The following is a 14,876-nucleotide window of genomic DNA, read 5'->3' as shown; positions in this document are numbered from 1 at the left end:
GTAAATTCGATATAAAGCACACTAAACATGCAGAAGTGGTAAATTATGGAGCAGATTCACTTTCCAGCATTTGGTGCCTCTTAGTTTTGAGTTTCAAGTAGCAATTGTGACTGTAGGGAAGGCATTTGCTATCTCTGAACTGCAGGTTCCTCATCTGAAAAATGAGGGGGGTTGCACCGGATGCTCTCCAAGGAGCCTTCCAGCTCTGCAAATTTATCAATCTCAGATTCCATGCAACTGATCCATTTGGCATTTCATCCTCCAGTGCCCTCGACACAAGAGAGAAACCTGCTAATTTAATAAACTAGGCAGGCTCCAAGGAGGCAGTTGTCAGGAGTAGCTAGCCCCCCCCAGACCCACCCCTCCCAGGAAGCATCTGCAGTTAATGCTGCATGTATTAGGCCAGGCCACAGAAGGGGCAGTTGTGCATGGGATGAGGGAGGGAGAAGAGGTCCCTTCCGGGTTCCGCTGCATTTCCCATGCGGTGGTCTCCTGTCCAATCCATACTGTGGACCGATTGTGACAGAGAACCCCAAAAGGTAGCCATCAGGTTTTCCTCCTGCCTCCCTCACTCTGCAGCCCCCTCTACTCATCCACTACCATATTTAATGATCTCCAAATCTCTTTCTGATGTGCACACAGAACTGCAGTTCATGGAGGTTAATTGTATGTTAATTGCCTCCTTATCCATGGGCACTTGCACATGCACGACTGACTCCTCTGTCCCCTGTCCTGGCATCTTTCCTTCCCCAGCATCATGCATCTACAGCCCACTTCCCTTCAGGTCCCCATCTTCCCAATGCTCGGTGTGGCCAGCAAAGCTCTTTTTCCCTTGCCTCCAGGAGTCCCAGTGCCTGGAGCCCAAACTGGGATATGAGGAAAGCAGGTAGGGTTAGGAGGTAGAACATATTCATATCTGAGGAACTCATGACAACCTGAAGAAACCACCCATTCCTCCCTCCAACTGCGTTTTCCAGTCACATGAGCTCGCGGCTCCTCACGCTTGCGGAGCCCCAGCCTTTGTTCACACCGTTCTATCCCTGCCCTGCCCTCAGCCTTGCTCTGCACCTCTACTTCTTCCATTCCCTTCCTCTTCTTCATTCAGTTCACCTCGACTCCTTTAAAATTCAGCTCAATCATGGCCTCCCCCTGCAGGCCTTCCCTGACCTCCTGAGTTGGGTGGGGTGGCCTCTTTCTATGCTCCTGTAGTACATTCTATTTAATTGTTTAAATGTACAACCATTTAATTTTGGGGGGGCTCTACATTAAAATAATCTCTTTACTTAAATGTCTCATTGAACTGAACTGAAACTGTGGAACTGTAACCCATAACAATTTTTGAAATTACCTATATAAACTACTTGTTGAGCTGTACATGGAAAATTAACACTTCCTGTATGTATGTTATATTTTACAATATTGGAAATAGCTGAAGTGGTGGAACTGTGACCCATGACATTCTTTGAAGTTTCTTCTCTAACTACTCGTTAAATTATACCTTGAAAGTTATCACTGTTACGTATATATGTTAAAGTTCACAATTTAAAAAATGCGTTAAAAAAAATGTCTCATTGAAAATACTGCCTGCCCTGTTCTGGATTAGATCAGAAACAGGGTGGGACTGAACCTACAGGTGATCAAGACAAGAGGGCCTGAGTGGGGCTGACCCAATACTTATTTCCCAACCAGAGCCTATCCCTCGGCACTTCCTCCTGCATGTCCCATCAGGTTTCCACTCTTAGGACTTCCTGGAATCTATACCCAAGAACAGCTGAAGACCCCATCTCGCTTCCCTTCAATCCCAGGCACCAGCTCTACCCAGTACAACCTGCTTGCCTCAGTGACTTCCTACCTGCTGGTCACTGCCTGAAATCCATCAGGCCCTCCCCAGCCCTTGCACCGTGAGCTCCGGCTCACGCCTTAAAGAGCTCCTCCTATGTGTTTCTTCTGTGAGGCCTTCCCTCACACCCGCAAGATGTTGGTAGTATGTTCTTCTGGGATCCCAAACACATTGTTCATAATTTGATGAACTCAAATTGTTCTGTATTTAAGTATCCATTTGAATGCCTGTGTCTCGCCACTTGACAGAAAGCAACCCAGGGCAGGGACCGTCTCCGTTCCAGTGATCTGCATGGTTCTTTGTAGATAGGCACACAATGAATGTTTGCTGATTTAACAATGAATGAGTGAATGGTAAGATATGGGAAAGCAGGAAAAGGCTTGGAAGCTGCATAAGGTCCTGAGCTTTCACCAGACAGCAGTGTCTGTTAAAGCTGCTTCCACATGAGTATGAGGCAGCAGGTTTCATGTCATTTTCTCCAATTTCTACAAAATTAACTTGATGAGGCTTTCAAATAGTGGGCAGCACCACAACAGCTCTCCCCTGCTCTCTGATTCCAACAGAGAGAGAAAAAATACATGAGTTTTTCTTTGGTTATTTACACCAGAGCTCCTGAAATTTTAATGTGCCTTTGGATCACTGGGAATCTTGTTAAAGTGCAGATTCTGATTTGGTAGGTCTGAGGTGGGGCTAGAGAGTTTGAATTTCTAACCAATAATGCCAGTATTGCTGGGCCATTCTGACTTAAGAATTTACTCCTCTTCTTATAGAAAGAGTGATGTTTTCTAATTAGGAGTCTCAAAAACTAAGGAGCACAGTGTAATTTAGTGGAAAGAGAGCTTTGAAATTAGTTAAACCCAAGACAAATCGGGGCCCTACTACTTTACCATCTGTGTGATCGCAATCTATTCTCTTAACTGTTATAAGCCTTGGTTTTTTCATCTGTAAAACTGAAACAATTTGCTCCTCGTGTGTGTGTAAGATACTTTCAGCTCATAGTAGTTCTTCAATAACTAGCTGTTAGTTCCTTTCAAAACGGAGCCAGCTTACAGATTCACTCTTTGCTCTCTCTGACAGGTTGGAGTTCTGTCCATCTGTACTCAGAGACTCTCTTTGAAAGAAAGTTACATTTCCTGCCCCCTGACATCAGGTTTGGCTGTGTCTTGTCTTGGCCAGTGACATGTATATGGAAGCAGGGGTGTCACTTCTGAGTAGAAGCTTTAAGAGCCAGTGCGACTTCGACCCTCTTCCTTTTGTCCACCTTCCATAAGACTGTCAATAATCCGGTCAAGGTCCCAAAGTGAAGGTGATGTGGAACAGAGCCTTAATCAACTTGCAAGAGGAATAGAGAATTGCACAAAAATAAACCTTTGTTTTGGAAAGTCCCTGAGATTGGGGGGTTGTTCATTACTGCAACATCACTAATTTATCCTCCTGATAACCCCTCTTGCATGTTTATTGCCTTCCTGTCTACTTTATGCAAGATGCTGAGATAGTCCCTGGGAGGCAAGCATGAATATAGTGGCAGTTATGCCCTCAAAGCACCCAGAATTTAGTGAAGGAGCCAGAAATGTAAATACCCAAGGACAATACACAACTGAATTCAATTATCCAAATAGGTCTGTAATCAGGGTGCTTCCAGAGCGCAGAGGAAAGGCTGATGAATCCTTCTCAAGGAGTTAGGGAAGATTTCATGGAGGAAAGGACATTTGAGCTAGACCTTGAAAGCTGAGCTGACTTTTGATTGGACCACTTAAGAGGACAGAGAGAACAACCTGCTTTTGAGTCAGAAGACCCACATTCCAGTCTTGACTCCAGCACTTAGGAGCTGTGTGACCTTGATCAAGACATACGACCTCTCTGCATCTCACCTTCCTCCTGTGCAAAGTAGGGCTAATAACATATCATGATATTTGGGGGAGATTTAAATAAAATAGTCTGTGTACAAGCACAGCTGTATGCACATAGGTTATATGATGGACATAATCATATGTAATATAATAACCCTGTCTTATAATAGGGCAGATAATAAAACCTGCTCACAGGCTTGAGGGCTTGCTTTGCGCCAGGCATTGTGGTTATTACTTTATAAATAGCACGCCATTTAATCCTCTTGAAAACCCTATGTGGTAGGTAATAAATTGTTATCCGTATTTTATAGATAAGAGAGCAGGCTTCAAGCAGTTCACTGACCAGCCTAAGACCCAGATAGAGCAGGTGGAGGCCCCAGGAGCTGCACTTCATTTGCCTCCAGCCCATGCTCCTATTTGTTTCACAGCCCCTGCCTTGAAACTGCTGTGTGTGCAGGCAATGAAGCTGTTATGTGGCGAGCCAGGGAAAAACAGATGAGCCTGGGAAGGGTTTTTGAAGCTGCTCATCCTGGGATTACAATACTGGCTGAGATTATAAAATCTTTGAGGATGTGCTCATTGTAGTCCTATGTTCCTGTGCTATTACATCTTGTTGGAACTTCACAGGTAACGATAATGCTTTCTTCACTCAACACAGCCTATACTGAATACAAGCAAGGCCCTGGGAGATACACAAAAATGAATAAGGCTTACTCTAGGCTTAGAAGTTTGATTTTATTCTTTAGGCTTTAGGGAACTGTTGAAGGGTTTTGAAGACGCAAATGGAAGCATGAACCTGGGCTTCGCCGGGAAGACTTTGACCATTGTGGAAGATAAATTGGAGACATGAGAGCCTGCAAGCTGGGAGTCCAGGAAGAAGCCAGTGGGATAGTCTAAGACAGAACAGTAAGAATAAAGAGGAAGAACAAAATATCAGAGATGCTCCAATATCAGAGATGGTCTTCCTAATGCAGGAATAGAGGTGTGATGGGAAGGAGAGATCATAGTTGAAGCTGAAGTTGGTGGTTTGAATCAGTCAGGATCCCAGCAGGAAAGAGAAGGAAAAGGCTATTCACAGAGGTGTGAGTAGGGATAAGAAAACCAACATCATATGGTGAAGCACCCAGGGACAAACACCAGTGGGGAGCTATTACCACCCCTAGGCCTGAAAGAGCAAGGTGGGGAAGTGAAAACACCAGGGTCCAGAGGAGCTGTCACCATGGAATTCAGATCCTGCAAGTACTAAAGTGAGGCAGTAAGGGAGCCAGGGGGCAGTATAAATACCCCAACCTTTCTCCCTTCCAGTCCTCCAATCTTCTGTCGGTGGCTATCTCCCAGTGCCGCACCTAATCTTAAACTGGAGGGAGCCCAGATGACAAGATGCATAAAGTTCAGCCTCCTGAAGTCCAGAGCAGAGCAGAGCAAAGCAGAGAAACCCGAGACTACCCTGGGCAGCAGGCTAGTCTCAGGTTACCCACTGGGGCTTTGGAGTCAGACCTCCTGGATTGGGATCCTGACTTTCACTTTCTAATGGTGTGACTGAGGACGGGTGACTTTACGTAGCTAAGCCTCCGTTTTCTCATCTGTGAAAAGGAGATTTGATTATTGGAAGATAATGCCCAGTGCATGGAATACCGCAAGGGCTCAATACATGTGAACATTTTTTCTGTTTTGTTCTTCATTTTACAGAAACAGTGGTCCATCCATTGAAACAGGAAACACAGAAGGGGATGCTGGTTGGGGGAAATGTTGTCTTAAGTCTTGGGTCTTGTTCTCATGGGGTTTGTGGTACTTGTGGACTTTTCATGGGGAGATGGCCAGCAGGCGAGGTGACATGTGCATCTGAACCCGAGAAGAGATGTTATAGGGCTAGAACAGGTTAGGGGGTCATCCAGGTGCGGGTGATGGTTCAAGACAGGACAATGGGTTGGGCTGCCCAGAGACACAGCCTGTGGAAAGGGAAGGGCTTGGAATCTTTCTATACCAGATGTGTCTACTGACCCATTTGCTCTGATTTAATCCTCCCATTGCAGTGAAACCCAAATATAATTCTCCACCTGATTCTTCCTGGGTACAAGCACAGTATGTGTTAAATGGGTGGAACCAGAAGCAGAGTCTTCAGTCCTTCTACGGAGCTAAACCATTTGACCCACTTGTGATTGTTTTGTACATTCATTCATCAGAATTTCATTAAGTAAGCAGATGCAGGAGTGGGGGAGGTAGGGTATAGAAGGGGTGAAAATAATCAAAGAAATGACCTTGGTCTCACTAGCAGCTTTCTAGTACCTATTTTAATATGTTGAGATATATTTCAGTTTTTGCTGTGACAAAGCATACACCCCCAGGCTTTTGTGAATTTAGAAATAATGTAGAGCTCTGCTTCCTCCCTGGCTTGAGAAAGCAAAAGTAACACAAATTAATGCTGAACTCAGATCCCCACCCCCAACACATGGGCTTTTGCATAAAAAGAACATTCCAAGAGAAGCTGCAGTTCTTAGCTGGATGCATGGAGAATAAACTCTGCAGAAGCCCAGGAGTACCCATGTCCTCTGGATATCATGATTTACCTGTGTAACTGGACCAGACTTGCTCTATCTCCTGCATATCCAAGTAAGTATGAGAAGCAGATCTTCAGATTTCAAGTTCATTGACAACTGGACCATGAGCTCTGTGTAGGTGGGGAACCTGTGTTTTGCACCACCCCTCCCTCATAGTATACGCAGTGCCTAGTACAGTGACGGCCATGTAATACGTACTCAATAAATATTTGCTGAAGATGCAGGGAATTAGAAACATTCTCTCTTTAAGAGAACGTGATCTTTTAATTGGAAAAGGGACTCTACAGTTTATCTAGCTGTGAAACCTTGGGCATTTTACTTACTTTTCTGTGAATCACTTTCCTCATCCATAAAATGGGGATAGTAATTATACCCCTTCACAGAGTCGTGCAGATGATTAAATTGAGATCGTGCCATAAAGTGCTGGTCCCTGGGGAGAAGCTAGTATAAAAGAAGCTCAGAAATGTAAACAACAATTGTTTATTTTAAAAGAATTATTTTTAGAATATTTGCTCAGTCACAGATTTTTGGGTTAAAAGAGATCGCCAAAGTCTTGTTTTCCAACCACAGGTCAGATACCAAGTGACCCTTCGTCCTCAAGCACCTGCAGTGACAGGTCCCGAGAACCTCCAGGGTGGAGGTTCCATGTGGATAATGCTGAGAACCCCTTTCCTTTGTCCACAGCTTCTCAGGGAGTGGAGCGAGTCCACATTTCTTGTTTTATTTGATTCTCACCTTGACCCTACAAATTAGGGAAGATCATAACACTATTGAGGGCATCGAGGTACAGAGAGAAAGATGACACAGCCGGTAAGGGCCAGGGTGGGGCCTTCTGAACATTGGTCCCATGACTTTGAATAATGTCCTCCTGTCACTCATTTTAGTCCCCATTTCTGACTTATTTTAAATATATATGATACAAAATACCATTCCTGCTCTTCTTTAAAAAAAAAAAAAAACCCTCACAATTGAGAATTTTTCCTATTTTAAGCACTTTCTTCCTCTTTTTTGTGATGATCAATGAGCTTTCACTGCCCTTTACTGGAAATAAGAGACTTCCATTCAGTGGTATTATAAAAGCTGGTATAAAACCACTCACTCTTAGGCCCTTTGCCATTTCAAGGAGATTAAGCTGAAAAAAAAAATCCATCCGTTAATCATTTTACTGTGGATCAGGTTACTTTGGCTCTAATGAACTGCTCCAGCCAACAGTTTTGATTCAGCCACATCCTTAAGCTTAGTGTGCTTAGTGTGCAGGTCGAGGGGTGGAGGGCGGGGCAAAAACAGGACCTGGAGGGGAAAGCAAGAAACTGAGTTATGCTGAACCCAGGAGTTCAAAGATACCACAGCTCTCCAGTAGCTCTGAAATGGGGTTAGTGGGTGAGTGCTGTTAAATAAGTAAAGGAAACACAAAATCCCGTAAATATGACCTGAGAATTCTGGGAGGGAGCAGCTGCTTTTATTGTACCCCAAACTTCCTCTTCATTTTTCTTTTCTCTCCCTTTTGGGATTTTTCTCACTTTGATCCACTATTACCAAGGAAACCATATATTTTAGAGTAAAGGTGTGTTTGAGAGGACAGAGGGATGGCCACAATATTCTGGAAAACAATGCTTATCTCTCAGGGGAATCTCTATTTTGTATAATTTTCTTGAAGTCCTTTTATCAAAGAGCCTCTGTTTCCTATTCTATCTTTATTAATTCAACCAACATTTCCTAAGCATGTACTGTGTACTTGGAGCTGGGCAATAGAGTAGATATTGGCTCAACACCTGATCCTTGCCCTCTTGGAGCTCCAAGGCCATCTGTCACTGGAGCTTGGCCTTGAGCATGGGGGAGAAGGGCAGTTAATTTTAACAGGGCAGAGAATACTGTTGGGAGAGAGGGGCAAGCCTAGTAATAGGCATGTTTCCTGGCAACAGCCTGGAAGAACAAGAATCCAAAGAGATGTGGTGAGAAGCAGAAGTCTGACTTCAATGAGAGGTAACTTTAGACAGGTGGAACAGGGCAACAAGAGCCTTGGAATGGACAATATTCAGAAGTGCTGTCCAGCAGGGGGTTGGCATGAGAGAAGACTGTGGCTAGCAAAATGGATGGGGGAAGACTCCAGTGCCAGTGGTATGGGAATAGAAAGAGAAAGTCATGGTGCCTGAGATAGTAGGAAAGATGTTATCATGTGGAGGCTCAGTCACAGGTTAAGTTATTATCAGAGCTGAGGCTCAAGATCAAGTGGACATGGCGGGAAGAATGGTTGACTTGGTTTTATTTTAGCAAAAAAAAAAAAAAATACAGAACACCCACTTAAATTTGAATTTCAGATAAACAATAATGCTTTTAGCATAAGTATGTCTCATGCAATTTTGGGATGTACTTATGCTGAAAATTATTTCTTATAATTTTATGTGGCAACTGGTTATGTATTTTATCTGGCAACTCTACTTGAGGCAGAGGCCTAAAGTCTTTCCATCTGCCCTACTCCAAGAAGAATACGGAATAATTTGTGAGGGATTCTGGGAAAAGTGGATCCAGCCAGCAATGACAGAGGCAGCATCCTTTCCTCTTACTGGGGAATCTCTAGATGTTCCCATCAATTTTATCCTATGGGGAGGGGCAAAGAAGCATCCAGTAGGATTTGACAGTAGAACCCAGGGGGCGAAACCTGAGGATGTGAGACAGAATTTCTGGTCTGCAGATGGTCTCCAGGCCATTAGCCAGGATGTCTTATGAAGTGAGAAAAACTGGAAGTAAGACCCAGTCTGGAAGAGAACAGACAAGAACTGGTCAAAGGAGCTAGCAAAGTGGATGCGGGAAGACAGACTCCAGACTACCCTCCTGCAAAGTGGAGAGCCTGAGGCATCTGTGTCCAGGAGCTGCCGTGGACACATGGATTCTCATACCCTCTGGAGGTGTCAGGGCCAGTGGGTCAGAGTGAGCCAGACCCAGGTTCAGACAGGCCTGGGCCTGAATCCTGGCTCTACCTGAAGCTTTAAAGCACTGCATCAGGGACTTTTGCTTATGGCACTACCCCTTTTAATCTTCACAGTAATCCTTTGTAAGGCTGAACTTGATATCAATACCCCGTTTCACAGATAAGGATGCTGAGGTTCAGAAAGGTTAGGGAACCTGTTCAAGGTCACACAATATTAAGTGATAGTGTAAGGAATGATCCTAAGTCTTTCTGAGATTTCTGCCACACCACACTGCCTGCCAAGGGCATGTGTGGGGAACTCCATGGAACTAGGAGTCAGAAGGTCTCTGCCTCCACCCTGGCTCCGCTTGACCACTGGCCATCCATGTCACCGTGGCCTGGCCACTCTGTGTGCCTTACCTCACAAACCAACTCTGCAGGTTGGAATGCAAGGTTTTAAATAGGCTCTCCTGTTCTCCCAAGCAGAGACCATTGGCTCTGGGGAGCAGAGAGCGAATCCTGCCCCTTCCTGGGCTGGTAGCCTAGGACACCTTGCTTCTCTCACCTGTAATGAGCATATTGTAGAGAATAAAGGGACAATGTATGTGAAGGTCCAACATACGAATGGTGTCTCACGAATGCTCCTTGGACTCTTTGTCTTCAAGGTTTGGTGTTCCTACAGCTTTGAGGCTGGTCTGCAGGCTGTTTAGAAAGATCTCCACCCATTTCTTCCCTGGGCTCTGCCCTCGTAAACTTCTTTCTGCTCCATGCAAAGTCATCAGCAACTTCCCACAGCACTTAGAGTCCACTCTCCGTGCTGCTCCTGGTAGGATCTGGCCCTTCTAGCCCTCTGCCTCGCCTCCTGCCACTGCCCCTCACCCTTCACATCAGCCACCCCACCCGCCTCCCCTTCTGAACACACCCACTTCTTCCCTGCCTTCGTCCTCCATGGGTTTCCCATGCCGAGATCCTCCTTGTAGGTGATACATCAGCTCCAGTGTCTCCTTCTTGTTGTGGTCTTCCCAAACCACTGGATCTCAAGTAGACCTTTGCCCTGTCAATCACACCATTCCTGTTCCAGTCTCTTCTGTGTACTCACCACTATCTGAAATCGGTTTAACAGTTGCTTACCTGCATCTTTGTCTGTCTCCCAATCCCGTGTTCCATGAGAATAAGTTTGCTGACCACCTTGTTGATTTCTGTTATTACTGACATCTAGAGGAGCACCTGTTACATAGCAGGTGTTCAATAACCTCGTACTCAATGAATGATTGAATTAATCCACCCACCCATCTTGGTGTTTCTGTTGGTGTCTTACCTCCCTGCCTGGCCCCTTTGGACTGACTGTTGGTCCGGACTGTCCGCAGGAGCTTGGCTTCCCTCTAGCTGGGCTTTCCATGGCCCTCTTCTCTGTGATTTGAGGCCAGCCAGTCCCATTCCTGACTTCAGCCCTAGACCCAAGATTGCCAGGCTTAGAGGTTGCCCACAAGACAAGTTCAGACACATGAGGCAACAGATGTATACATACATCCCCTCCCTGCTGAAGGGAGAAAGGCTCTAATGCTCTCCTGGCTGAGATCTGGGGGCTCTAGGGCGAGTCGCCTGCAGGGGGCTGGGATGGTGACTTGTGGTAGGTGGGGTAGGGGTCTGAGAGGAGGCAGTGGGTGGAGAGGAGGGTTTCCCTGGAGCAGCATGGCTTGTCAGGAATAAGAGCCCCCTCCCTGTTCTTTTGGGGGTCCAAGCTCCTGTCTCTCCCTCTGCAGAGTGTGACTCAGCCCGAAACCTCACCCCTCCCAGAGGTGGGTGCATCTGACAGACTAATCACCCCCTTTGCCATGACTCAGCGCCAGCTCCCCCTTGCCGCCTGTCTGCTGCTGGCTCATCAGAGCCATCCGAGGACTGTTTACCATCACCTCCAGCCTTGCATAATTCATCAGCCTCCCTTCTTTTTGTGGCCATTTTCCCTTCCTCCCCTCAGTAATTCAGGCAGCAGTGCATATCTGGGCCTCTCCTCCTCTCAGGAGTCTGAGAATACAAAAGCCCCCAACTTACTGGGGAGCTGCACCAAGAGGAGACACCTTTAGACCAGGGTAAAGGATATGGGAGGGCCTCTGTCTTCAGGAACCTGTTCTGATCTGTGCAAGACAAGTGTGTGTCCTGGGAGACAAGCATCACACACACCCCTCCACCCCAACCACTCCCTGCCAATTGGGACCTTCTCCCACATTGTCCGTACTAGAAACTGGGAAAGTCAGCCAGTCAAGATGAGCAAGGAGGAAGGAGGCTGAGGCTGACATTGCGGAAAGAAGCTGGAAGGGGTATGACGGGGCCCTCTGCTGCCGTAGTGCAGTCAGTTAGTATCTATGTTATTTCTTCAAGTGCTGCCCCACATAGTTTCCATTTGTGGAGTGCTTTTCATTTCTTCCAAGGTGTTGGCTTTCTGCAGTCTGACCCTGCTACCCTCCCTGCCCCAGCTGAGCTTACTGAGTAAGCTTACTCTCAGTGAGCAGCCCAGCCCTTCCCAGCCCCTGAAACCCCCCTGATGAGGGCAAGGGCCATACAGACTCAGCCCTCCCAGGGCAGGAGCTGGATTTGATCTTGTGCCGTGGACATGGTATCTACCTAGGGGCGCCAACATGAACGCCAGGTGCTGGTGTGCTGTTTGGGAAGGAAGAGACTCTACCATCTAGCACTTTGTCGTGCTTGGAATTTTACATCTCACCCACGAGGAAAACCAGCTCTGACAGGTGCAGTGATTTCCCCAAGGACACACGACCCTCAAAGACAAATCATGTGGTTTCTTCTTTAGTTAGGCCCAACCCTGAATCCCAAACAGAGAGTAAGGAGCACTTTTGGAGCATCCACTTCACCAAGTACTTTTGCATATGTTGAGTCATTGCATCCTCATGACGTCCGATGGCATGGGCACAGTCCTCCTCATTGTACAAGTGAGGAAACTGAGGCATAATTGAGCAAGGAAGTAATTTGTTCCAAGTCTCATAGATGGTAAGAGGCATGGCTTGGATTAAATCCAGGAGGCCTAGCTCCAGAGCTATGCTTTTAACAACAGCCTCTCACCCCTTAGCAGCTGAGGCTAAGACCACCTCCTCTGCTCTTGCCAGCACCTTACAGGGTGGGGTGGGGGTGGATGGGTGCATTAGTGGCCAGGACAGTTGGCATGGGAAGAATCGTGCCTCTCTTAGCTCCTCTTTTCCCACTGAAGCAGACTCCCTTCTGCCTCCAGCCTTCAGCCACCAGCGTTTATGGTGTTTAGCATTTACATCAAGCTTACACATGTCAGGTGCTGTTCTAAGAGCTTTACAAATATTCTCTCATTTAATCCTCATGACAACCCAACAAGGTAGTTATTATTGTATTGCTGCAATTGAGCGGTTGTGGAAAATGAGTTCTAAGTGAGCCTCAAATATAGGGCAATTAAAGAACTGGTGTCCCTCCTTTCCCATTTCTAACTCTGGGCTGGGATTCCCCACACACACTACCTACTCCAACAGATTGGTTCAGAAAATGGCACTTCCCTCCACTCAGCTGCTTATGCCAGAAAACTGGGGGAGGAAGGCATCCTTAATCCACCCCCCACCCCGCCCCGAGGTCCAATCCATCCTCACTGCCTCTTGGTTCTCCTTATATATATATCTCTTCCATCCATCCACTTCTTCACTGTCTATTTCCATTCTTGCCTTCTTCCAAGTCACTCTCTAAAGAGCAGCCAGAGAGAACCTTTGACAAAGCAACTGTAAGCTCCCACAAGACCTTGCTTGACCCTGCCCCTCCTCTCTTCTTATACCCGCTCTTCCTGGCTCCCCTTGCTCCGGCCACACCGTGTCTTGCCATTCTCTCCATGTACCGGGCTCTTTCCTACTTGCTCGTGCAATTCAGCTGCTGTTTCTCATCCTTCTGACCAGCTTGACGTCCCTGCCCTCCACCAATGCAGTTATACTCTCTCGGAGCGCTTCCATCTTTCTTTGTCGGAGCGCTTCCATCTTTCTTTGGTGCACCTATTGCAGTTTTAAGTATCAATTTAAATGATTATGTGATCAACGTCTGTCTCTGCCATGAGGCTGTATGCATCATCTGAGCAGGGTTGTGTTTCTTTTCTCTGCTGTGTTCCCTACATCTAACACTCTGCCTGGCATTCTGTAAGTCAGGGCCTGGAAAACTAGGACCCGTGGGCCAAATACAGTCTTACATCTGTGTGTTTTTTTAAATATAATAGTTTTATTGAGATATAATCCACATTTCTATAAATTTGCCCATCTAAAGTGTACCGTTCAGTGGTTTTTAGCTCATTTGCAGAGTTCTGCAATCATCACCACAATCAATTTTGGAACATTTTCATCACCCCCAAAAGAAATCCATTAGCAGTCACTTCTTGTTTCCCCCTAACCATGGTCCTTGCCCAGCCCTAGGCAAACACTAATCTACTTTCTGGCTCTACAGATTTGCCTATTCTGTACATTTCATGTAAAAAGAACCATGCAATATGTTGTTTTTTGTAACTGGGTTACTTAGTATAAGGTTTTCAAGGTCCATCCATGTTACAGCATGTATCAGTATTTCATTTCTTTTTGTGGCTGAATAATATTCCTTTATGTGGATAGACCACATTTTATTTATCAGTTCATCAGTTGGTGGATTCTTTCCACTTTTTAGCTATTATGAATAATGACATTATGAACTTTCACATGTTTTGTATAGACATATGTTTTCATTCCTTTTGGGCATATCCTCGGAGTGGAATTGCTAGATCATATGGTGCTGTATGTTTGACTTTTTGAGAACTGCTAGACTGTTTTCCAAAGCAGTGCACCATTTTACATCCCCACCAGCAATGCACATGTGTTCCAATTTCTTTACGTCCTCACCAACACTTATTTCTTTGTCTTTTTTATTATGGTCATCCTGGTGGGTGTGAAGTGGGTTTTGATTTGCATTGACTGTGTGGCAATGATATTGATTGAGCATATTGAGCATCTCTTCACGTCTTTATTGGCTATTTGTATATCCTCTTTGGTGAAATGTCTATTGTGGTCCTTTGTCCATTTTTTAATTGGGTCATTTGTTTTTTATTTGTAAGAGTTCCTTATATATTTTGGATACAAGTCCCTTATCAGATATATGATTTGCAAAATATTTTCTTCCATTCTGTAGATTGTCTTTTCACTCTCTTGATAGTGTCCTTTGCAGCACAAAAGTTATTAATTTTGATTAAGTCCAACTTATCTATTTTTTTTCTTTTGTTGCTTGTTACTTTTGGTGTCATATCTAAGAAACCATTGCCTAATGTAAGGTCACAAAGATTTATACCTGTGTTTTCTTCTAAGCGTTTTATAGTTTTAGCTCTAACATTTAAGTCTTTGATCCATTTTAAGTTAATTTTTATATATGGTGTTCTAGTTTGCCAATGCTGCCAGAATGCAAAACACCAGAAATGGATTGGCTTTTATGAAAGGGGTTTTTTTTGGTTACAGTCTTAAGGCCATAAAGTGTCCAAGGTAACACATCAACAATCAGGTACCTTCACTGGAGGATGGCCAATGGCATCCAGAAAACCTCTGTTAGCTGGGAAGGCACGTGGCTGGCATCTGCTCCAAATTTCTGGTTTCAAAATGGCTTTCTCCCAGGACGTTCCTCTCTAGGCTGCAGTTCCTCAAAAATGTCACTCTCAGTTGCACTTGGGGTATTTGTCCTCTCTCAGCTTC

The 14,876-nt window shown here is 45.4% G+C and overlaps 1 protein-coding gene and 1 pseudogene across 1 annotated transcript in view; both read left to right on the top strand.

The window, feature by feature from the left end:
- The window catches only part of LOC119513757, a 53,314-nt pseudogene extending 42,737 nt beyond the window's left edge, over positions 1-10,577 (top strand).
- Positions 1-14,876, top strand: part of ASIC2 (acid sensing ion channel subunit 2) — a 1,088,307-nt gene that overhangs the window by 247,055 nt on the left and 826,376 nt on the right. The window lies entirely within an intron of this gene.

Source organism: Choloepus didactylus, chromosome 18 (assembly GCF_015220235.1).
Source record: "Choloepus didactylus isolate mChoDid1 chromosome 18, mChoDid1.pri, whole genome shotgun sequence".
Lineage (NCBI taxonomy): Eukaryota > Metazoa > Chordata > Mammalia > Pilosa > Megalonychidae > Choloepus > Choloepus didactylus.
This window is presented reverse-complemented; position numbering and strand designations above follow the sequence as displayed.